This window comes from Leptodactylus fuscus, chromosome 2 (genome assembly GCF_031893055.1).
Source record: "Leptodactylus fuscus isolate aLepFus1 chromosome 2, aLepFus1.hap2, whole genome shotgun sequence".
Classification (NCBI taxonomy): Eukaryota; Metazoa; Chordata; class Amphibia; order Anura; family Leptodactylidae; genus Leptodactylus; species Leptodactylus fuscus.
In genome coordinates, this window is record NC_134266.1 from 105976830 (window position 1) to 106002233 (window position 25404).

The 25404-nt window shown below is 41.6% G+C and overlaps 1 long non-coding RNA gene across 1 annotated transcript; it reads right to left on the bottom strand.

Moving 5' to 3' along the window:
• Positions 1–9676: 9676 nt before the first annotated feature.
• On the bottom strand, positions 9677–24875 carry LOC142193714 (uncharacterized). The gene is made up of 3 exons (XR_012714998.1): positions 24770–24875; positions 14417–14485; positions 9677–9832 (listed from the first exon to the last, which is right to left on the bottom strand). It is a non-coding gene; the product is annotated as an uncharacterized LOC142193714 (long non-coding RNA).
• Between the last annotated feature and the right edge of the window lie 529 nt (positions 24876–25404).

The window sequence follows — 25404 nt, forward strand, 5'->3', positions numbered from 1 at the left end:
CACGATGGCTAAAGGTAATAACATGCCGGGAGCCATGATGCTCACGCACTATACCATGTGCTCTACCTAAACCTACTGCTACACCTTGTATGGCAAGTGAACAGCGTGGCTCCTAGAAATGTTACCATTACCTGTAGTTGCAGCGTCCTGGAAAAGCTGATCTGCAGAGGTCCTGGCTGTTGTATCATTACAGATGTAATATTGATGGCCTATCCTAAGGACAGCCCATCAATATTAGAAATATGGAAAAATCCTTTAAAGTGGTTGTCCAGGAATTGGAGCAACTCATGTGCCGGACAGGAGATGTAAAATAAAAAACAAATAAAAAAGTATACTCACCTGTCTCCATTGTGCGCTGCCAGTGTCCGTTCAGTCTCATGCTGGCACCTCCTTGCTGGGAGTCCTGCACGTCATGTGATCGCCGAGACCAATTAGGTACAGGATTTCCAGAAATGAGTTGCTGCCATGAGACTGACAGACACAGGCAGGGAACAACGGGGTGCTGGGGACAGGTGAGTATGCACCTCCATGGCAACCACCACAGTGATAACTCCCGTTTATAGGCAACTTCTTTTAAGGGGTTATCTGGGCCAAATCTTTTATGGCCACTTCTCCGCTCCCTCCATACAGTGGCCTCTTCATTGGTCCCCCATAATGTATGGGGAACGGTGATGGGGCCATTATACTGTGTGGGAGCAGTGATGGGGCTATCATGTGCGGAAGGGGGACGTTTCACTGTGGGACATATTAAAGGGGTTGTCCAGGGTTAATCTTTTTTATGGCCTATGCTCAGTATAGGCCATAAATACCTGAAACCCCACATTGCAGAGACGCAACGTCTTTGGCTACTACAGAAAAAAAAAGTGTTTTACAAAATCAGCAAAGTGAATTAAATTTACCTCATCTACACGTTGCAGGAAAAAAAAATGTGGAACAGCCGCAAATTCTAAAATGTGTGCGCTTCAAAAAAACATGGCCGGTTACTTTCAGCTGTGCAACTGGGAGAAAGTGCAGGGAAAATGCATCTAAAGCGCAATGAAAAATACTGTGGAAAAAATACACTGTGATTCACCTCTATTTTTCTCCACAGGGTTTTTAGCTGAGTCTCACTGTTGGGCCTCATCCTTATCATCTCAGTATACTGTGTACTACACTGTAAGGGTGCATTCACACGGAGAAAAATGGTGAGGAATTTAGTGTGGAATTTCAGCGCTGAAAAAAAAGCCTTCCATTGATTTCAATGGGTTGGTTCTTCCTTTTTTTGCTAGCAGAAAAAGAAACCCATTGAAATTAATGAAAGGCTTTTTTCAGCACTGAAATTCAGCACCAAATTCAGCGCCATTTTCCTCCGTGTGAATGGACACTAAGGCTAAGGCCCCATGTAGAATCCCACAGAAAAAAAAAGCACTGTAAGAAAAATCCTGGCGGCAATGCATCAATTTTTCCCACACTGCTAAAGCGGCATTCACACTGCCACTGCTGTCCTCCCAGGGTGTCTGTGGTAAACCCCGGGGAAACTGGACAGCAGACGACTTGCGAGCGGTCGGTTTTAAAATCGATTCATTTGAATGGGTTTTCAAAGGTGACTGCCCATGATTGCTTTCAGCCTCTCCGCATGGTCTCTGTTTTTTTTCCGCGGACACAAAATCCTACATGCAGAACTTTGTGTCCGCGGAAAAAACCTGGACACCAGGCGGAGAGACTGAAAACGCTCACGGGCAGTCACCTTTGAAAACCCATTCAAATTAATGGTTTTTAAAGCCGACCGCTCGCAAGCCGTCTGCTGTCCGGTTTCCCCAGGGTATACCACAGACACCCCGGGGTGGACAGCTTCGGCAGTGTGTACACCGCTTTATTGCAGAAATTCCACAGAGGTTTCCTCTGAGGTCTTTCTGCTTCCATTATACCTATAGGGAAACCGCCGGTGTTTCTGTAGCTATAAGTGACATGGTACGATTTCCAAAACCACAACAGTTTTGGAAATTGCAGTGTGTCTGCTGCGTGTATTTTTCTGCAATGTGTGGATGGGATTGCACACACTATATACCGGCACACTCAGGCCTGGTTCACATCTGCGTTCAGTAATCCATTTGCTATATACTATATGACTGTATATGAATACTATATATACACACATACACCTTATTATAGCATACTATATATACTCACACATACCTGTATACAAACACACAGTATACAAGACACATACTTTAAAGAAATGTACACATATTGTAAGCCGATGGCTGGTCGGGTAATGGAAGGGGTGTACATCTCACCCAGACTACTAAGGTGGGTGAGATGAGAAAACTCCAGAAAGAATGTTTCTCAGCAGATAATTTTGTCTGCTGAGTGTTATTTCAAATTTCCGGTTATTGGGCTGGATTTTTAGGAATGGCAGGTAGGTTGGTAATGGGATCTGTCATTCCACCCCCTCCCCCTCCAGTCCACACTTTGGGGATGTTCCGGCAGCGACTCAGCTGTTGAGAGTCTCTTCGTCAAGGAGGCTTAAGAAGTCAATTCCAGCAGCAGACCTTTGGCAGAGTTTGGCTGGAGAGCTGACAGAGAGGTCATATTTTTGGAGCTGTGTCCTGAATGATTCTACTGGCTTTTGGATTTCTGTTATTCTAGGTGAAGTAACCTATTCTATGTTTAGTTAGAGCCTAGCCGGGCAGGTATTTATTTTTATATTGTTTCCTTTTGTTGCTGCACTACCTTTTTGAGTGAAATAAACTCTACCTTTGTTTTGGACTAAAAGAAACTGGACTATTGTGTCTATGCCACCCCACCTAGCAACCCCAGACCCTGACAATATATACATATTAAATATACATATTTTACCAAAAGAATATACTCACCTTTGTCAGAAGCGAAGCATCGCAGCAGATTCTCCCTGTCTTCCCCACACGCTCCGATGTAAGAGATGAGGCAATAGTTTATGAGGGGGAGGGGAGAAGTTCAGGCAGCACGGACAGGGAAGAAAGCAGAGATCGCTACTGCAGATAAGTGAGGGGTTACGAATGGCCATTACCTGATGCTGAAGCTGCACATGGTGTCCTCTGATATGTACTTTCCCTATATATCGGGAGGACACCATGTACAGCTTCTGCATCAGCTAATGGGGGGCCCCTGTGTGTTGAGGCAAATGCATTGCTCAGGATCCCGTTCAGGCCCCCGACCAGTGCATCTGCTGTGGCTAAATGGGGAATTAACAGTCGGGGCTCAGGGGATTCACTGGTTCCCTGGTGGGCCAGTCCGACCCTGTATATGACCAGCTTCAATAGTCATGTAGCAAATCTCCCATAGAGTGCAATACAGTTGAACTACAGTCTATTAGACATGCAATAAGTTTTTTTTAAGAAAAATATATATAAAAAAGGCCAAACTGCTTTTTTTGCCATTTCATCTCCCCCAAAAAAATTTTCTTTAACCCTTTCACTACCAAGCACGTAGCTCTACGTCCTCCCAAGGTGGCACATAAGTAGCCGAGGACTTAGCTACTACGTCCTCCCTACTAATGCCGATATCTCTGGACTGCATCAACATATCTTGATGCTTTAAAATGCATTTGAACTTGATGATAAAACTTACAGTTTTGGAGTGAGTCACTGATGAATACGCTATTTGGCATTGAGATCCAACTGCAGATCTCAATTCCCGACACCATTTCAACAGTGAATTGCTCCAAAACTATAAGTTGTTTCATCAAGTTCTTGGTATTATTTTAAACATGAGATTCACATTTTTAAAATGCATTTTAAAGCATCAAGATATGTTGATGCAGTCCAAAGATATAGAGCTCTAAAAGGTCCCCCCCTCCTGTCTAAGCAAGCAATTTGCGAACTGTAACAGGAAAGGGAGCGGGGCACGAGCAGCCCAGCAGCATGAACAGAGACAGAGAAACAATCTGACTCTGCATAACTTGTATGTGACACCAGGAGGGGGGTGGCAGGGACTCTTCTGTCCCTATTAACCCTTCTCCTGCCAATCAGAGAGCATACTATACATTTGCTGTCTGATTGTCACATACAGGTAAAATATAATTCCCCCTGAGCTTTACTAGTGGGGTATTCTTATGTAATACCCTCTAAACATAACCAGGAACTTTATTGGCGTTGTGACCCAGACTTTACTATTGTCCAGGTCGCAGCGCCAAAATATAGTCACACCAAACACTTAGACAACATATATACAAAGTCGCAAATAAAGTTTACATTTCACCCAATCCCTGTCCTGTCCATACCTGAGCTTTCTACAGTAAAATACGTCTCTAGTGATGTCCGCTACACGCTAAAATAATAGTAATAATGATTATCAATAGAGATGAATGTATAGGTTGCTAAATTTTTTATAGGGGGATGGAAAATAACATTTTTATGTAAAGTCCTACTTAATTTGCATGCACAAAATGGGATGGCGCATTTCTGCGATTTTTGGCGTTTCTTTACCACCCGCCCCTGTAAATATATACATGTGTGGTATGTATGAACTCTTCATATCTTGCAGTTTTTTTGACAGTACATTTTGTTTGCAGAAAGGGATTGTTTGAGCCGCACTTTACTGAAATTTGAATTTTTGTGCAATTTTTGCTTGCAATCTGTTTGCCGCAACGTTGCATGAAGATGATTGTATATATGAACTATTAAATTGTGTTTTTATATACGGTATGCTGTGTAATCTAGAAAAAGTTAGATTTTGGTATCACAGTCACAGTTTGCAAGGTGCAGTATAGATTTTTAACATATTAGTGAATAACAGAAAAATCCTACCTATCTTCTGTATTAAGGATTTTGGGAGTCTGAACTCTTGTTGTAGTTGATGTTTGCAGTACGTATAGTATAGTATAGTATATATATATATATATATATATATATATATATATATATATATATATATATATATACACACACACACACACACACACTATGTCTACACCTTAAGCTATTACTTTAAATGTATTTTGTATAAGAATGTGAGATTGAACATGAGTTTTAGGTTCAAATATGTGTTTTACTGCATTTTTTCAAAAAATTAGTTGCATGAAGGTGGATGTGGCTATTGATGACCCATTAAGACATTTGTAATCTTCAGGTTATCTACTTTCAAAAAATATATAGGGTTTAGGGGTTCACTTACTTTTCATGGTGTGAAATCCCTACATTTTATAGGATGATACTTTAACATTTCCAGCTTCAAAGCAGATTTTTGTTCCTTCCAGTTCTGGTGATTTTCTGAAGACACGTGCATGCGGTTGTAGGCCATAGTGATATGAATGAACTCTGCACATGTTGAACTCTTATTTTTAGGAGGTTTGGTGCATTTAATTTTTTTGTTTGGTTTCCGCTTTTAGCAACTAATATACATTTATTTGTATTTCTTCATAAAACACTCACATTAAATCAAAATTGCATGAAGGTGTCTGTTCATATACAGTATCAAGTGGCATTCTGACAATGCTGCAGATGTCTACTTTAAGAAAATATATAGGTATGGGGGGGTTGGATGCTTTTTTAATGTTGCAATTTAGGTTTGATTTGTCCCTTTACAAAACTGTGAAAATTGCTCTGGCTACTGGAGGTGCAAAATTTCCAGAGACCCTTGGCAATGAAAGCATTAATGAAAACCCAATCAAACCATCAGATGTTCTCCAGAATGGAATCCATAAAGTAAATCAGGAACCGCAAAAATAAAAAAAATACACACACACACACACACACACACACACACATAAGGACCCGGCTTCACACGAGTGTATTACATTTTATGTTTGTGTAATGGCCCCATAAGAATTGTCCAATTTTGCATTGGTGTATTTTGTATGTGGTTTGTAGGTATGTTCATAAGCGTCATGTGATTATGTGTAGCTCATTTTGGATATCAGTGAAAAACCTGTGATCAGTTGTTATGGATACCTGGAGTAAAGCTGTATCTAATCCTTCCCCGTGTAGTACTGTGTTTAGACGCAAGTATCTAATCTTTCCCCGTGTAGTACTGTATTTAGACGCAAGTATCTAACCCTTGTTGGTGTGCTACTGTGTGCAGATGCGTGTATCTAATCCTCCCCCGTGTGGTATTGTGTGAAGAGGCGTGAATCTAATCCTCCGGCAAGCGAAACTGTGTGCAAACGTGCATATCTAATCTTACGGCATGTGGTACTGTGTGCAGACACGCATATCTAATCCTCTGGCGTGTGGTACTGTGTGCAGACGCGTGTATCTAATCCTCTAGCGTGTGGTACTGTGTGCAGACGCACGTATCTAATCCTCCCTCGTGTGGTAGTGTGTGCTGAGAGGCGGATGTAATTCTCTGGCGTGTGGTATTGTGTGCAGAGGCATGTATCTAATCCTGCCCCATGTGGTATTGTGTGCAGTGGCGCATATCTAATCCTCCGACATGTGGTATTGAGTGGAGAGGCGCGTATCTAATACTCTGGCATGTGGTACTGTGTGCAGAGGCACATATCTAATCCTCTACCATGTGTTATTGTGTGCAGTGGCGTGTATCTAATCCTCCGGTGTGTGGTATTGTGTGAAGACGCATGTATCTAATCCTCTGGCGCGTAGAACTGTGTGCAGATGCGCTTATCTAATCCTACGACGTGTGGAACTGTGTGTAGACGTGTGTATCTAATCCTACGGCATGTGGTACTGTGTGCAGACGCGTGTATCTAATCCTATGGCGTGTACAACTGTGTGCAGACGCGTGTATCTAATCCTCTGGAGTGTGGAACTGTGTGTACACACGCGTATCTAATCCTACGACATGTGGTACTGTGTGCAGACGTGCATATCTTATGCTCTGGTGTGTGGAACTGTGTGCAGATGTGTGTATCCAATCCTTTGGCATGTGGTACTGTGTGCAGATGCATGTATCCAATCCCCCGGCGTGTGGTACTGTGTGCAGACGCGTGTATCTAATCCTCTGGCATGTGGAACAGTGTGCAGATGCACGTATCTATTCCTTCAGTGTGTGGAACTGTGTGCAGAAGTGCATATTTAATCCTCTGGTGTGTGGGACTGTGTGCAGACACGTGTATTTGATCCTCTGGCGTGTGATACTGTGTGCTGATCTGTGTATCTAATCCTCTGATGCGTGTATCTCAGTTTGGATATCAGTGTTGCATTGTGCATGTGGAGTGACCGTGTGTTTTGAAGTTGGAATATGAGTGAAAGACTTGCAGGTTTGTATTGACTAAGGGGGGGGGCATTGTGTTGAGAAGGCTGTATCTCAGCAACGGTACGTCCAAGTGAGTTGGAGTATCGTCTTAAACCTTCCCAGATACCTGATATCTGTACAAAAGATGAAGATCGGTCCAGTCGTTTGGTCGCGCATAGAGAACAGACAGACAAGAATTCCTTTTTATAATATAGAGATATTGGAAGGCAGGGGGTATAAAAAAATAAAAATTGAAAAGTGCCTGTGTAAGGGTTTCCAAGAAAAGTTGAAATTTGTGAAAGTCTTGCGAGGCACTCTGTACCAAGATTGTACAAGTCTTTATACATGGCGTCCCATCAGTTTTTCTGTACACAGCCCCTATTAGGCAGACCATCAGCTGATTTGGCTTTCAATACCATCTTTATGTTGAGGTCACCGGATGAGGTATATATCTGTGTATCATCATCCCAGCACTACTACAGAACACCAGTGACTGTTTCTCTGCTGTCTGTAACATCACGTCTTCTCTATCTGAAACTGAATCTTTCAAAAACTGAACTTTTTGTGATCCCTCCATCCACTAACTGACCTAATCCTGATATCTCCCTTTCTGTCTGTAGTGTTATTACAGAGAGGCAGCATGACTGGGGGTTGTATTTGACTCAGAGCTCACCTTCACCCCACAGACAGTTTAATTTGCAGTTCTCACCATGGAAATATCAAAAACCCTAATTGTTGCTCTGATTTTCTCTTGTCTTGACTATTGAAATTCTTTTCTAATTGGGCTTCCTCTTACTAAACTATCACCTTTACAATCTGTTTTGAATGTGGCTGTCAGACTCATCTTTCTGTCAGACTGGTACACAGATACATCTACCTTGTGTGATTTACTGTACTGGTCACCCATCCGCCACAGAATACAATATAAAATTATCACACTCCCCCCACAAATCCATCCGTAGTGCTGCACCTCCCTACATCTTCTCCCTCGTCACTGTCTACTGCCGTAACTGTCCTCTTCATTCTGCCAATGGCATTAGACTTGAATCCTGTGTTATCTGAACATCCCACTTTCACCTCCAAGACTTCTCTGCTCTGGAACGCTTTGCCCTGGACTATCAGATTAATCCCCAACTACAGCAGCTTCAAAACTGCCCTAAAATTACATGTTTAGGCAGGCTTATCACATGACCTAAGCACATTGTTCTATACCTCTGCACATTACACTAACATTTCTTATCCTATCATTCCTCCTCTCTTTCTCAGATCCTGACCACTTCATCTAGAAGTTACACTGCACTTAGTATCTTTATATTCACAGATACCGGCTGGCTGATGATGGGCTCATACTGTTTTAGTTATGCAACCTTGTTTATTAAAAGATGACTGAACCTTTGCACCAAACAAGTCTTTTTACCTCTCGAGTCTCCTTATTTCCTCATAGAAAATAGGCTCTCCCGGGCAGGGCCCTCACTCTTATTGTTTGATATGTGAATTTCTTTGTCATATTGTAATTTCTCGTATTGTCTGTTCAAGTGTCCTCTGATTTGTAAAGTGTTGCCGCTCTATAAATATTATTAGCTATGAGATTTGCATAATCCTCAGTCTTTTGCACACAGCAACAGTTTGCAGACATGTTTATGTAAGCTGTGAGGAGAATCAGCCCCTTCTCAGCATTCACTGTGTAAAGAGAGTAAAGAACTGCCCTCTCCACTCATTGAGATAAGCAAGACAGAATGGAAAATATCTATGGATGATTTCCTTGGTAACAAAAGAGTGAACTGCTAATTAGAAGGGAGAGTGTCAGGAGCTTTAGAGAAGTTGTCCAGGCATAAAGGAGCCACTTTTTATTTAAAAAGTGTATTACATTGTTGTCCATAAATACATGCTCTATGAAATAAGACTAAGTGGTCTGAAAAGCTTGTGACCATTTAATGCCTCAAGTCTCTCATAACTGAGGTCATCCATGTCCCTCTGTTGAACCTTTTCGCAAATCTAGCACATCCTTTCTATGAAGTGGTGCCCAGAACTGAACTTCATATTTCAGATAGGGCTGCACAAATTTCTAAAAGTGGTAATATTACATTCCACTCCTTCAAGCTGATACCCTTTTTAATACACTGCATTATCCAGCTGGCTTTAGAAGCAGCAGATTGACATTGCATGCAGCTATTTTATCTATGATCTACAAGTATACCCAAGTCCTTCTCCACCAGTGCCTCTCCCAACTTTACACTCCCTAGGACATATGTTGCATGCAGATTATTTTGATCCAGATGCATAACTTTATATTTATCTACATTGAACCTCATTTGCCATGTGGATTCCCAAACACTCAGTCTGTCCATGTGTGCCGTGCCTACACACATCCTCAGACTGTGCTGTACCACATCCATTTTCATTCAGAATGTTGGATAGGATTCACTTGGTAAGAGTGAGGATCAGCCATTTCATTCAAAACCCATGAATGTTTTTCACCTTGCTCTACAGCTGGACAGAGACTCTAAACAGCCTTTAGTTTTAGTTTGTTGAGGCATGCAAGAGACAAACATGAGGTTGGGATGCCACATAGTCTGAAACTTACCTTACTATTTGCAGTTACTTTGTTTGCATTGACCTTCTTTCTACTGCCTTTAGGGCGACCACGTTGACGCTTCCTAGTGGGAGAACCGCTTGGCTCCTTTCACATTTGAATATAAACATTTAGGTGTTAGTGACTACAATTATGCATTGTGCAACACAATTTGCCTTTGCCTACTCAGCATATAATAGATTATCTATCTATACACATGCTTCTACTTTATCACAGTATTTCATACTATTTGTTGACTAACAGGGACAGAGGAAGATTACTCTTAACTGGTAACTCTTCTGTAGCCTTCACAACTGCACTTAAAAGGAAGATTCCCCACCTTGCTGGGACAGGAAACAGCATGGAATAAAATAAAAAGCCACTAGATAAGGTAGTTAGTAAATGGAGAGCAAAATGGAAGAGATATATATTTATACCAAACTAGCCTCTACCCGCGACTTTGTCAGCGTGCTGCTGGCATCGATGACCCGCCTATTTTAAGCAAATTGCTGACGTCGATGGTTTGCCTGCTCTGGTGTTTCAGCAGATCTTAAGCTGTCCTGCTGCTGAACTTGTTTCTCACGCCGTGCCTGTGATTGTTCCAGCATCTCAGCAGCTCGCTGGGACGCCATATAATGAGCATGTTGTTGGCTTCAATGATCCGCATGCTCCTGCGTTTCAGCAGCTCTCAAGCTGGCCTGCCGCTGAACTTGTTCCTTGCACCAGCAGTTCACTAAGACACCAGATAAAGAGTGCCTTGTTGGTGTCAATGATCCCCCTCAGCTCCGCATGAGGAGAACTCTGTGAGTTCTGGCTACCTTCATAGTCAGAAGTCCTAGTCGTTGTTTTAGAATTTTGCGACAAATTAGATTTTCTTTTTCTAGGCATGTTTAAAATTGGCAAATTGACAATTTGGATTAAAGGTGTTTTCCTATCCAGTGTGTCAGCACCTCCTGCAGCATATCAGATGATATGCAAATGCATGTACACAATGGACTGAGGGTTAGCATGTGTTTACACGCTAACAGACGTGGCTATCAGAACCTGAGATAAGCTGCTGCAAGAGTAGTTTAATATAGTATGTGAACATAAATTTATAACAGTCTTGAAGCCATGTCATTTACCGGGATAAAAAATATCGTTTGTGTTAATCGAGGTTACAAACTATCTATGTGCCAAATTTCATTCAAATCCGTTCAGCTGTTTTTGCGTGATTGAGGAACAAACACACAAACTTTCACATTTATAATATTAGTAGGAGAATTAGTAGGATAGGATAGGAAGGATAGGATAGGATGAGACAGGGGAGGGGGAATCCCATGCTGTTGTGAAGGCTACAGAAAATCCAATTACCAGTAAGGGTAATCATCTTTTCCCAACGCCGCCGTCACAATGCCACTTAAGTGGATTATCAGAAGAGACCATGAGGGAGGAACAATAGCAGACAGAAATTTCCGTACAAAGACAAGTTGGAATTTGAGAGTACATAAACTTTATATTGATGTAAGAAGGTTGAATGATTAACCCAGCATATCTGTTGGCTTTTGCAATCTAAGGCTATGAAGCAGACACTGTCCTGGTGGAGTAAACCTCAAGCCCTTTTTGAGGAACCTGGTTTATTGGCCCCAGGGCCCTTGTTTGGGCCTTGGAACCGAAATGTAATCTATCGGACTACTTGAATTCTTCTAATCTACTTAAAATAGAATGCAGAGAAATACATTTAAGACAATGAAGTTTTTTCCTTCTCAGAGAATATTAGGACACAAAGATTGAAGAGCAACCTCTTTTGATAGGTACGAAGGATGATGTTTTAGAACTATTCTGTCTTCCAGGTCGAAAGGCTAAGGGGCTTATAAGAAAACACCAGAAGTTCCTCTACTCTCCTGTTCATACTAATGGCCAGAAGAAACAAGGCTCTGTATTATAGTATCCTGAGAGGGATCTCAGAAATCTGCTCAAAGGGGGCCTCTGAAATCACAGAAAGGACCAAATTCATAGAAGTAATTTCAGGGAGCTGATTTTCAAACTTCTCAAGTCACCTATTTGGCTCAGAAGAAGGATCCCAGGATTTGTCTGTGAAGAGTAGAAAAAATAATTCCAAATGCAAACATAAATTTTTAGGTGATGGGTTTCCTACTATTGAGAATAGTGGAAATTACAGCATCAGAAAATCCTTTGCCTGTAGGCTGAAAGAAGTCTCCTAAAAAGAACAGTGAAGCTGTTACATCTTGAAATAATTGAGTGGGCCTTGCAGAAGATCCAGCACCAGTGGCAAAGTCCAGTACTGATCAACTGAAAGATGGAGTAAAGGAAACCAGGCCCTTTTTAACCAATCCTACTAATATTATAAATGTGAAAGTTTGTGTGTTTGTATGTTTATTCCTCAACCACGCAAAAACGGCTGAGTGGATTTGAAAGAAATTCAGCACATAGGTAGTTTGTAACCTCGATTAACACATAGGCTACTTTTTATCTCGGTAAATGACATGGCTTCACAACTGTTATGAATTTGTGTTCACAAACTATATTACACTGCTCTTGGCAGCAGCTCATCTCAGGTTCTGATAAAGCCAGGTCTGTTATCTCTCTATGTAAACACCGAGTTAACCCTCAGTCCATTGTGTACACACATTTGCATATTATCTGAGCTGCTTCAGGCAGTGCTGACACACTGGATGGGAAAACACCTTTAATCCAAATTGGCACTTTGCTACTTTTAAACATGCCGGGAAAAGGAAAATCTAATGTGTTGCAAAATTCTAAACGACAGCTATGAAGGTAGCAAGAAGTCAACTGAGTTCTCCTCAAGCAGAGCTGAGGGGGATCATCGGTGCAAACAAAACGCTCATTATATGGCGTCCCAGCTAGTTGCTGAGATGCTGGAACAATCTGACGAAGCTGTAATGGCGAAACGCGCGTCAGAGCATGTCTAGTGGTAGGTACATAAAATATGCACATGCAATTTTAATAGGGTCTTTTGGTGCTTATGTACACATCTATTACAATGTTTGGCTGACTTGTAGCATTTTTGTATACACCACTCTAGAATGCAGGTTGAGTCTTTGTAGCCATCCATATTGTAAGAGAGTGAAGGGTGTGGTCTGAGAAGACAGGTACATTCCAGCCAGGCACCTAAAGGGTGTTTGGTAAAGACCCACACCAGGGAGGTCAGCTGGGTAATCAAGGCCTGATATAGTCTGTGTGTGAAGACTGGGAAGGGTGGCACCACACTGACAGAGCTGACCTGTTCAGACCAAACATACAAAGCAGGTACTGTGCCACCCGTTGTGGTTGCCAAGGTGGGAGTCTGGTAACCAGACTTCTGTATAGACAGGGAAAAGTTTGCTTGTGTTTAATTTAGTTCTCAGCAGAGGATTTGTTTAGTTTATTTGTGCCTTTGCAAAGGCAATTAATGCACTGCAAGTGAATAAAGCCTGAACTTGTGTGCAACCCAGTGTCTGTGTCCCTGTTTCCTGCTCTGCTACAAGCATCTACCTGAGCGGTTCCCCACAATATGTATTTCCTCACTTGTTGCACCTTGCCCTGTAATCCCACAGAAATGATTGGTCATTTATAACATTTATCCCACATGTTATTTGGAAGCATTTTGGTCCCCCCTTTCTTTATTGTGTACTGTATTTCATTCTTTTCATGTTATGTTTTTATAACTTAAATAAGATTTGTTATTTTTATGGTGAATCTGCCATTTGTTGTGCCTTGTGTTGGTATTTGTTTGCAATGCCCTAAAGGAGACAGGAAACAACTGGTGATGTGATATGGGAGGGGCTTTTTATTTAATGCAGTTTCATGTCCCTATGGGAGGTAGTAAATCCTTCTGTTAAGTGCTGTAGTGTCTAGTGAAGGAGTTCGGAAAATCTTGGAAGCAGAACAAATTTGTTTGTCCACAATATCAACTTAAAACCCAAACTGTAGAGTTTGAGTCAGAAAAAACGTTACGCCAGCTTCAAAATAAAACACCAAATATACTATGCAATTTTGAGTGCAATTAAATGTAGAGATTGTTCTACATTTACTGGCAGAAAAAGTCAGGAAAGTTTGCAATGGTCATAGTTATGTTCCATCAAGGACCCTATACATAACTGATAGACAATCCCTTTTCCCCCAGAGATTTTTTCATCTTCTTGGCCAGCTGTTGAAAGTTAGCATAAGCAGCTTCTCTCTCCCTGCTCAGATTCTGTCTTGTCTTAAGGCACTATAGTCTCTTCTGCGTCCCACGTTATCACAATCACTATTTTTTTCCTGAATCAAATAAATTTTGCCTGCTCCTGTCTGGCTCAGACTACTTTATAAATTGCTGACAACCATGGACAGTCAAAGTCATCAAAAGTGCAAAACAATCAGCCATTCTTTACCAAAACTACCCAAAAGAGCAGTCATACAGCTTTTGTATTTTATGAGCAGAATATAAAATGATACTTGTGCTGTGATCGGTGTCTCAGGCTGAAGTAACACATGGAAAAGCTGTTTCAAGTTGCAGATTTGCTGAGTTTTAAGCTAGGAATGGATTTAGAGGGAAGAAGTATAAGAGCTTCCTTGACATTTCCCATTCCTTCTGAAGCCATTCTTGGATTTGGCTCAAAAACAATGTAAAAATCTGCAACAAAAACTGTTTTTCCGCGTGTAGCCTTAGCCACAGACAAGGTTATATTGTAAAGTGTTGATTGGACTTACCCCGCTTTCCTTTGAATCACTCTGTGCTTGTGAAGGGGAGGACGATTTAGAAGTTTGGCTTGAAGTCACCTTAGTAAATGAAATATTGAGTAAATACAACATCCTTTATCCAAACACAAGTAAAGGTGTAATAAGGGGAGACAAACAAAACTGATAAAGAAAACAAAACATAACTTATAAGGGCGGGTTCACACCTGCGCTCGGTCTCCGCTTTGTGGGTTTGTCTTCTGCCCGAGAAACTGGACAGTAGACGGAAACCCAGCATACATTTCAATTTTAGCTAAAATCAGTAGAAACCCTTTTTTTTTTTTTTTTTTTTTTATTGTACAAGCTTTTTTTTGTGCAAGTCCAGCCACCACTGAGTGCTGGTCAGTTAGGGCCCCTTCACACGGAGTTTACGCTCTGTATATTATAATTTTTATATAAATATATTATAATTATATATATATATATATAAATATATATATATATATATATATATATATATATATATTATAATTCTGTACATTTTACAGGTGTAAAAATACACGTGTAAAATGTAGTTAGCCATTGAGTTCAATGGAATGTTTGTATAACACACTTCTTTTTGCACGCGCGAAAAAGCAATTTAACTCAATGGTTGACTACATTTTACACGTGTATTTTTACACCTGTAAAATGTACAGAATACACAGCGCGTAGACAGAGTAAACTCTGTGTGAAGGGGCCCTAACACATACGTTACTGATCACATCTGTGCTCAGTTTGTTTTAGTGCAAGGTGACATCTTTACATATATGTGTGTCTTGAAGCACTACATACATCCTACACTTTCAAGAAAAAGATTATACATGTGTAAAACACAGTAAATACAAAAATGTCCCAGAGCTCCCAATTGTCCCAAAAAAGGTATTCAATAGAAGAAGCATAGGCCTTTGAGAAACTGATACCGCTAGTAGAGTTGAGCGAGTACTGTTCGGATCAGCGATCCGAACAGCACGCACGCATTGAAATGAATGGAAGCACCTGGTGCTTCCGGTTTGACGGCAGCCGGCCGCTTAACCCGCCGTGTGCCGGCTGCGTGCATTAATTTCAATGCTAGTGAGGGAGAAGAGGAAAATGCCCCATTCCTTTATTTTTTCTTTTCCTCATAATCCAGTGATCAGCAACTTCCCTAAAACTATTGCGGAGGTAGTTTCTAAAGCTGCAGAACCAATATAGCCCCACCCCCAGAACATCAGCTCAGCCTCAGCTTCCTGAATGTGGGCAGGTCATGAATACACATCGAGACTGAAGGATTTAGAGAAAATTAATTTTTAAAAATCTTTTTCTTCAAATGAGTTCATAGATTTAATGTTGGCCCAAACAAGTTTGTATGCGCAACAACTTATAGAACAAAATTCCCCCTCTTCATATCCCAGAGGTGGACACCAGCAGAGATGAAGATTTTCTGGGGTCTTATTCTGCACACGGGCATAGTGAAGAAACCAAAAATTCAACAATATTGGTGTACAAACATCTTGTATAATACTCCAATCTATCGAAAGGCCATGACTAAGACATGTTTTGAAATGATCCTGAAATTCTTACACTATAAACGATAATGCATAGTGCCTGTCCTAAGATACTCCAAACTTTGACCGCCTATACAAAGTCAGGCCAGTCATTGACCACTTTAACGCCAAATTTGTAATCATACATCCCTGATCTGAACATTTCTATAGATGAGTCCCTGATCAATTTCAAAGAGAGGCTGAAATTCCGCAAATACCTGCCCAGTAAGAGGGCACGGTACGGCATTAAGATGTAAAAACTGTGCAAGAGCAGCTCAGGGTACACCTACAAGTTTAGGGTTTACGAAGGAAGGGACACAGGGATTGAGCCCCCACGATGCCCCCCAATCCTAGGAATTAGTGGGAAAATAGGGTGGGATTTGCTGCACCCACTGCTCGACCAATGTTATCAGCTATATGCAGATGAATTCCACACCAGTATCACACTCTATAGGTGCCTCAGTGCCAGAGGAACTGAAGCTTGTGAGACAGTGGGCATAAATCAGAGAGGCCTCCCTAGGGCACATCTAGTGCATTGCCTCAGAAGGGGTGAGTGGGGCAGTCTGCAATGAAAATATGCTGTTGTTCAAGGACATCTATTTTGTCCTTATACTTGTACTGACCAAAATTCATGGCAGCAGCAACAACCTGTCCCGCTGTGTGGTACCAGGATCACTGCCCCCAAACCAGATTGCATCCTGAATTATAACAGGTACATGGGAGGGGCTGATCTATCTGATCAACTCCTGAAGCCAAACAGTGCCATGCGGAAAACAAAAGTGTGGTACAAAAAGCTGGTCGTGTACATCGTGCAGATGGCGATGTATAATGTTTACGTGCCACCACAACAGAAACTTTCCTTAAGTTTCTGGAGGCAGTTATTAAGACCCTGATATTTGGAAACCTAGAAGTCCAAGTACTTCTGGAACTGAAGGCGCCTGTATTATACCAGGGCAACATTTTTCCAGTGAAATCCTACAAACTGCAAAGAAAGAGAAGAGCCAAAAAAGGTGCAGTCTGTTCCAAAAGAGGAATAAGGAAAGACACAATATATCAATGTGACACCTGCCCCGAAAAACCTGACCTGTGCATGAAGGTGTGCATGTAGATTATTCTATCTGCATATTGACTCATTGGAGTCTGTGTGGTCATAACCAGAACTTTGTTTATTTGCTTCTTGACCTCTACATCTTAGCTTTGCTTATTTGATCAATGACTGCCACTGTGCACTGATTATATATATGTACCTGTGAGTTTCTGATGTAGTATTGGTGTTCTGTTATTCTTAGTCCTGCTGTATTACTTTTTCATTTTTTTTTTATGTAGATTGTGAGCCCACATAGAGCTCACAATGTACATTTTTTCCCTATCAGTATCTTTTTTGGACTATGGGATGGAAATCCATGCAAACACGGGGAGAACATGCAAACTCCTTGCAGATGTTTTTTTGCCCTTGGCGGGATTTGAACAGCAGGACTCCAGCACCGCAAGGCTGCAGTGCTAACCACTGAGCCACTGTGTGGCCCCGCTATTACTTTTTCATTTCTTGATTTTAAAATGTAGATTTTTCAATAAATTGAGATTTTTACTTATGTTATGTGATTGGAATTTTTCTGTGACCTCTGCTTTCTACAGTACATCTATTGTGTCTTTGTGTATGTTTGGGGTCATTTGCTGTCTATGCGAGCCGTTCTGATTTTTTCAGACTGTACCACACATGAATTCATTTCATACATTTATTTTCCATGGTAGATCACCTCCTTATACTGTCATGAACGGTGCACAGGTCTAACTGTCATCCTCTGCAATTTCTGGAAAATAAATTAATGTCATACCAGTGGGGTCCAAATGCTTGACCTCCATTTTGTTTTCATTTCTGTGAAATGCTGAAAAGGATAAGAAACTTTCTAAATGCTGTACTGAAATCTTTTAGAAATGTAGTTTTGAGAATGGGGTGATATACAGGGGTTTCTATTAGAGAGGCCTTTCAGGAACCCTTCAGAACTGAGCTGGTCCCTTGAAAAATGTGTTATGGAAATATTCTTGAAAATTTTGAAAATAGCTGAAAAACATGAAAGGGTGATTAAAGTTTGATGCCAAAATAAAGCAGAGATATGGTACATTAAGTAATTTTGAGTACTAATTTTGACTTTCTATATGAAAACAATGCAATTTCAAAGATCGAAAACATTATTTCAAAGTTTTCACCAAATTTACTATTTTTTCACATTGAAAGACAAAACATATCGGTCAAAATTTAACAAGGACAAGGTGCTCATGGCCAGATGTGATCAGTCCTGTGCTCTTTTGGATTCTGTCATTCTACATTTTAGGACCTACCACTGTGCAACTTGCACTGAATGCTGTAACCTGGCAATTTGATTTATTTTGCAGTGCGAAGACTTGATTAGTTTTGAACAACTTTGATAAAACCAGAATTACACTTACCGGTAATTATTTTTCTGGAAGACCATGACAACACCCCTGTGAGTAAGATCCCAGAAAGGAAATCTGAAGATATAAAAAGTGATTGGCAAGATGAAAACCTGCCAAATCTTTAAATAGATTTAAGGTGCAATAGGTTTTTTTTTTTGTTTTTTTTTTATTGACCAACAAGGTATCTTCTATGTTTTGAGAGAATTCCCTCCTAGAAAAAATTTGCCTCAAGTTTCATGGCATTAGTTGAAGGTTGTTGCCTCTGGAGTGGAACAGAGGCCCATATGGTAGAAGGTCCTCCCTCCTTGGTAGAGGCCATGGGGGTAAAGGGTGGGGTGAAGACACTAAAAGGGTTAAAGGGGTTGTCCCATCACAAGGATCCTATCTATACTGCTTGTTAATGTGGATGTAAGACTTTTCCTAAATACAATGCTTCAGTAAAACTGCTTTGTTTGCCCACTATCTTACTTTATTCAATTCTTTGTGGCCACAGCCCTGACTTAGCTGCTCATGAGTCAAGTGATGTATCTGCTGCTCTCAGGGGGGAGGGAGGAGGGGCTAAGTGCAGGGGAGCGAGCCTGTGTATCTAGCTATTCCTGTGTCTACACCACGTGACCTAGCTTCCTGTTAGCAGATAGGGGAGAGTAGCTGCTTTCATTTCTTCTGTTCTCCCAGTTATCAGGCCAGCTAATTCAATTGTGTTCATTATGGCAGAGACAGGCAGTCTCTGTATGTAACACAGAATGGAGTTGCTGCTGTCTGTACTTCATAGTCCAATATGGGTGGGAGGAGCTACACATGAATCTGGGGGCGGAGCTAAACGGCAGGTTGCATGTGAAACCCCGCCCACCAAATGATGCAAGAAACCAGGAAGAAAGAAGATTTTACAGCAGTAGAGACTGATGAGTATGTGAGGTGGGAATACCCCTTTAATAATCAAGAGTACCAGGCTGTCCTGGGTAAGTTCAGAGCAATAAAGAATGACCTCTGTTCTGTCCTCCCGAATTTTCTCACGGTTCTCCAAATCAAGCAGAGGGGGAGAAGCATAGCCTAGAGCCAGACTCTAACTCTGACAGAAGGCATCTACTGCCATTGGGCTAAGGGATTTAATAAAAAAAAAAAAAAAAACACAAACTTCACCTGCCTTTTAGCCAAATGAAAATGTTTTTGTGTAAATACCGTTCTCCCTGGCGAGTTCTGTTGAGAATGTATATGTTCTCTTTCTCTCTTAGGTGCACTGCAGGTAGGCAACAAGTAAGGAAAAATCTGCACTTGCATGGAATCCAACACAACCTATTTTTTGATCCCTGAACCCCTTTTTCCAGTCTTTTAGCCACAGGCCCCTCATGCAGAGTTAGAAAAAGATATGGCAGTGAGTTTAAGTCTGTCGAGGCATCAGCTATTAAGGCTAAGGCATTCATAAACTAAGGAATTGAGGCCAAAAACTGCTCAGTAGGTATGTTGTCTTTAACGTGAGATTCCATTCGAGCAAGCCAGACATTCATTGATCTAGTCACGTATGTAGCTGCAATACTATGTCTAAAGCTACCTGTCTCAGCCCCCCCCCCCCCCCCCCCCCGGAGCACCTAAGAAAGGCATCAGCTTTTCTATCTAGGTGGTCACCCAGAGAGCTAATATTCTCAAAAGGAAGTGCATCCTTTTTGGAGACCTTGGGGAGTCCACACTGGGAGCCTTGACCAAATCCTCAGTCCTTTTCATCAAAGGGGTATTTACTCTATAGTGAAAAAGAAACTTTTCTATTTGGATTTTTACACTCCATTTTTGTTAGAAATTTTACATTATTGTGAACCAGGAAGACCATCTTGAACATTAAGTCTGAAGTAGGGCTGATCTCCATGGAATTTTTCTACTACATTATAGTTCTAAAAATTCCTTATCTTCTTGGAGAAGGGATGGTTTTTCTGAAGTTCCTTCTGAAGAGGAATCGGAGGCATAGTTTAGTTCTCCAACAGAAACTTCATCAGCTGGACATATCTGGGATGTTCATGGTCTTGGGACTCTAGATGCACTTTGTAAAGAGGAAGAAAGTCTATTTCTCTGTAGGAAAAAGTAGACCTACCGTTTGACAATTTGCCTTATACTATCTATCATTGAAGGAGATTCTTCCACCTCAATCTTAGGATGGCATAAATGCTTAGGGTACGAGGCAAAAAGGTAGAATTATGCCTTATTGATAATTCGTTTTCACGAGATGCTGTGAAAGCACGAACACCGAAGAGATTGCTCATTAACCCCAATAGGAACAGGAACACAGATTAAAAGCACCCTCCCCATCAGTGGTTTCATAAATAGGATCACTCATATAGGGTTCTATAATATATTCAAGGGAGGGAAATTCAGAGATACTGTCATAGGCGCATGTGAAACGGAATTATCGGATTGAAAGTGGAGGATCCTTGTAAAGCCTTTAGGCTTTACAAATTGCCAACTTTAACCAATGAGAAATAGAGGATTTCTTGCCTTTGTTAGGACCTTAGAACTGGTTGAGCAGATTTTTATCCACCCACCTTATCTGCAGGTAAGCCAGAACCGCCCGATGTACATCCAGAGTATAGCAAGCCTGTTTTTTGGATTTTTGCAAACAGAGGGTACCAATATCTTGTTACCTGTGGAAGTCAGTGACCACCTTGGGAACAAATACTGGGTCTGTTTTCGACTTGAATCTCACTTCAATTAACCATGGTAATAGTGACTAAAACATTTTTTATGGTTAGAATTCGCAAATTGGAATTTAAAGGGATACAGTATTAAACCTGACAAGACTCAATTGAGATCCCATGACGTGGTTAGATTAGCTATTCTAGATTTCAATCTTGTGACTGCTTTACGGAACCTTTTGATCCAACGATGTTCTGCTAATGGAGTGTCAAAGGAAGTACCCTCAAAGTTAATATTTCAGCTTTAGGTAAAAAAGACCCTTTTCTAAACCTGCCTGGAAGAAGTTCAAAATTTGAGAAATATTAGGCTTGGATAGAGCAGGAGGAGAGGATCCATACCATGAAAAAAAAAAATTAATACAAATGTTATAAAAAATTGCAGAAGTAACTTTTTTGAAGACAGCACGGTAACTACTGCAGTAGATATATCCTTTCTAGCTAGGACTGACCTCAATTTCCAAGCTGTTTGGCAGATTCAAATGACACACTGGAACCTGAGTTAGCAGGTTGACTCTTACTGGTACAGAGAAGGGTTCCTCCACTGCTAGGTCCTGTAGAAAACTGAACCATCTCCTCTATGGCCAGAAGGAGACCACAAAAATCACTTGAATGTTCTCAGGGTTGGTTCACACTAGCCTATGTATTCCGTCCGGGGGGAGTCCGCATGGAGACCCCCCGAACGGAATACAATTGCAAGCGCTGTGCTGTCAAAGCGCACAGACCCCATAGACTATAATGGGGTCTGTGTGCTTGCCGCGCACTGCCCGCACGAATCATTCATGCGGGCACTGCGCGGCAAGCACACGGACCCCATTTTAGTCTATGGGGTCCGTGCGCTTTGACAACACAGCGCTTGCAATTGTATTCCATCCGGATGGGTCTCCATGCGGACTCTCCCCGGACGAAATACATATGCTAGTGTTTACCAGGGGTCACACTGAATTTTCTGCAGAGCCCTTGAGATCAACATAAGTGGTGGAAAGGCATAACCTAGTTTGAAGTTCCAGGTTTGTACTAGAGCATCAACTGCTGCAGGGTTTTCTGCTCTGTTTAGGGAGAAGAATTTTTTGTCTTTTTTTTTCTTGATGCAAACAAATCTATGTCTGGATGCCCCCCTTTTTCAGTGAGGAGAACAAACACTTCTTGATTTAGGGACCATTCTCTCAGGTCTGCTGAGAAAGTCTGCTACCATATTTTCTTTGCCTTTCAGATATACCACTGTAATAGACCAGACATTGCATTCCGCTGAGCAAATTATTTTTTGATATAGTGACTGTAACAACCTGTTCTTTATGCCTCCCTAATGATGGAGAAAGGCTACTGCAGTCAAGCTGTCTGAGTAAACTTTCACATGGTGATTGGCAAGAAAGTGCTGAGAAGTTTGGTGTATATCCCATATTGCCCTCGATGTTTTGTAATTGGAAGATAGTGGTTTTATGTGGGGGAAAAAATGACCCTGCAGTAGAGTGGATTGGAGTTTTGCTCCACAAGCCAACTTGCATCAGTGGTAACTGTGATTATTGGTTCTGGATACCAGGTTGCTCAGGTTTGGATCTTTCTTCTGAAAGGCTATATTTTTTTTCCCCCAATTTGATTTTCTTTTCTCAGGCGAAGAAAGGTCATTTGCATGTCTGATTTTAGGACTAAACACTTGAAAATCTATTTATTTATTTTTTTGAGAAGTCTGCGTTTCCACTTGAGGAAAAGTAAAAGCCACCAAAAAGCCAAGTAGAAGTACATCTCTTACCTTAAATATCTTCTGGGTCTGAATTTGGCATCAAAGAGAGGAGCCCCGCCCGCTCTGTCTGGAACAGAGAGGAAGGGAAACACCACTCTGGTCTATGCAGGAGTATCCAGCTGGCCCTTTTTAAAATTTCCCAGCCTTGCTGTATTATCTTTCATCCTCTCTCTACCTCCCCTGGCAGAGGGTGCTGGTTACCCTTCCTTCTTTTCTCTATTGCACCCCCCCCCCCCTCCCCTCTTTTTTCTGTATGCGCTTTCCCGAAAGCAGTTCCTTATGTGCTTTCCCCTTGTCTGTTTGTTTTTTGCCCTCATATATGTTTCAATGGTGTTTTTTGTGGCCCTGTACTTTTGAGCCTTACATCACTTTTCTTATATTAGCCAGTTTTATATTGCCGGCTGGGGTATCACCCCCTGGCCTCTTGTTCATAGGCGACGCATGTGAGCCACTACGCCTTTGTTTTGATTTCCTTGTTTTCTTTCTGCCTTTCTGTTATATTTGAGAACTTTAATAAAATCACATTAAACATAAATTTCCCGGCCTGTGACATTTGCATCACACACGTAACAACTCTGCGAAGCAGAAGTGAACAAGCTGCAGAGGCTCCAGGAAGAACCTACCTTAGGGAACCTGGGCCAGGTATGGTGATGCCAGAAACTTAAATCCCTTTGGAGCGCTGTTCACCAGCAAGAAGGAGCCCCAGACTGGATGAATGTACCCCAACAACAGACTTTATGCCGGAAGGCTACCTTGAAAGTGGCGATGCCCTGCTGCCTTTTCACCAGGATAACACCTCATCAGAGATGGACTCTCTGCGACCTGATCCTAACAGGAAAACACAGAGGAGCGTTGTTCCTGTTTCTATAAGGGTCAAGGGTCAATCTCTCCAGTGTTGGTGCTGTCATGGTGGCAAGGTTAAAGTACTTTTACAAATGCCACATGACCTGGTTCTACAACCCGAACTCTGCTTCCTAACCAGTTTAGTCTAATAAAAAATTAAAAAAAACCTGCCAATTAACATTCACAGAGGATCTCCTACCTCAATCAGAAGCAGAAAAATAGTTGGAACCCGCAAGATGCCAGAGTGGATGATTGAGGTATTCTCCAGTGTCGGCACTCTTCTGGTGCTTCAGTTATGTCCGCAGCAGCTAGGCTAACCTTCAGCTTGTTCCAGATAAGTAAGTTTCCTAGTACAAAACAGTTTTTTAGGCTGGCTGCCTGGTCTGTGCCTATTTTTAAAGCGCCATCACCTGCAGTGCTGAAGATACATTAGACGCTTCACCCAGGATATTCCCACACCAACTTCTGACCACAAAGTGGTTAATTCAGGTCTGTGTTCCGAAGGAACATCACATGCCAACAGAAGTAGCGTTTTAGAGGTATATAGAAGCACTGATGCCAAACCAAAGGTCTGAAAAGTATGTAGAACCGCCGGCCATCACCAGGAGCACCTTCCCCCTCCTAAAAAGGCCCCAAAGAGAAAGTTCCAGGCACTGGGAACGTCCATTGCGCCAAACTAGTTTTGGCAGTGGGAGAGGACCACAGAACAGGCCAGGACACACTGGGTATCAGGCAGCGTCATAAGATGAGTTATGTTCCATCAGCCAAGAGTGTGAGTAGGTAGTATCTCCAGAATAAACCATCTCGATGAAAGGAAACCTAAACTGAGGTGTGATGCGGTTGTGCATTTTTTATAGCTTCAGGTTTCCTGTCATGGATGGGTGATCCTACTCACAGAGGTGCTGTCATGGGTGAAGTTAAATTTATTTACTTTCCATTCTGTTTTTTTTATAATTTGTTAATTGCAATGTGACCACCATTACAATTTCTTGTATATGTGTGTTTAATAAATTTACCATAAACAAAAAAAGGTCTTCATTAAATGGCTAATAAAAAAAAAAAAAACACACATCACAGTAACACAACTTCCAAAGAGATTGTGAACAAAACAAGCTTGTACACATACCTGTGTCTTTTTTCGAGGACGTCCTCTACCTCGTTTCTCAGTCTCCCCTGCTGTATCACCTTTTGGATCAGTTTTAGCCTTTGAGTCACTCATGCTGACAACTCTGAAAGACTAAGTTGTAACAGGTACTGAAGTAGAAGAATTTATTTTTCCTACAAGCTCACAAATATAATACAATAAAGGGGTTGATGTTCAAAAAATAAATCTAAAACAAAAAGCAAAAATGAACACCTTAGAGCTCATTCACATGGGGCAAGAGGGGGCGGATTTTGACGCTGAATCTACGTCAGAATCCGCCCCCTCACAATAGAGGTCTATGTAGACCACTAGCTTACTTTTTTTCGTGAGCAGTATGTTCCCACTCACGGAAAAAAAAAAGCGAGCTGCCCTTTCTTCAGGCAGATTCCACGGCTGATTCAGCCCTGGCGTCCTCCGTACTAGGCCCATTCATTTGAGCCTACTATGGAGCGGGAAGCTGCGACTGTCAGAAGCCGCGACAGTCGTGGCAGGCACATTTTGGCCCTATTCTGACGTGGCTTCCCGCATCAAAATCAGGACCAAAATACGCCTAACCGTGCCCCGTGTGAACTAGCCCTAAGACAAAGGCAATACTTTATTATTTAAAATTAGGGTAC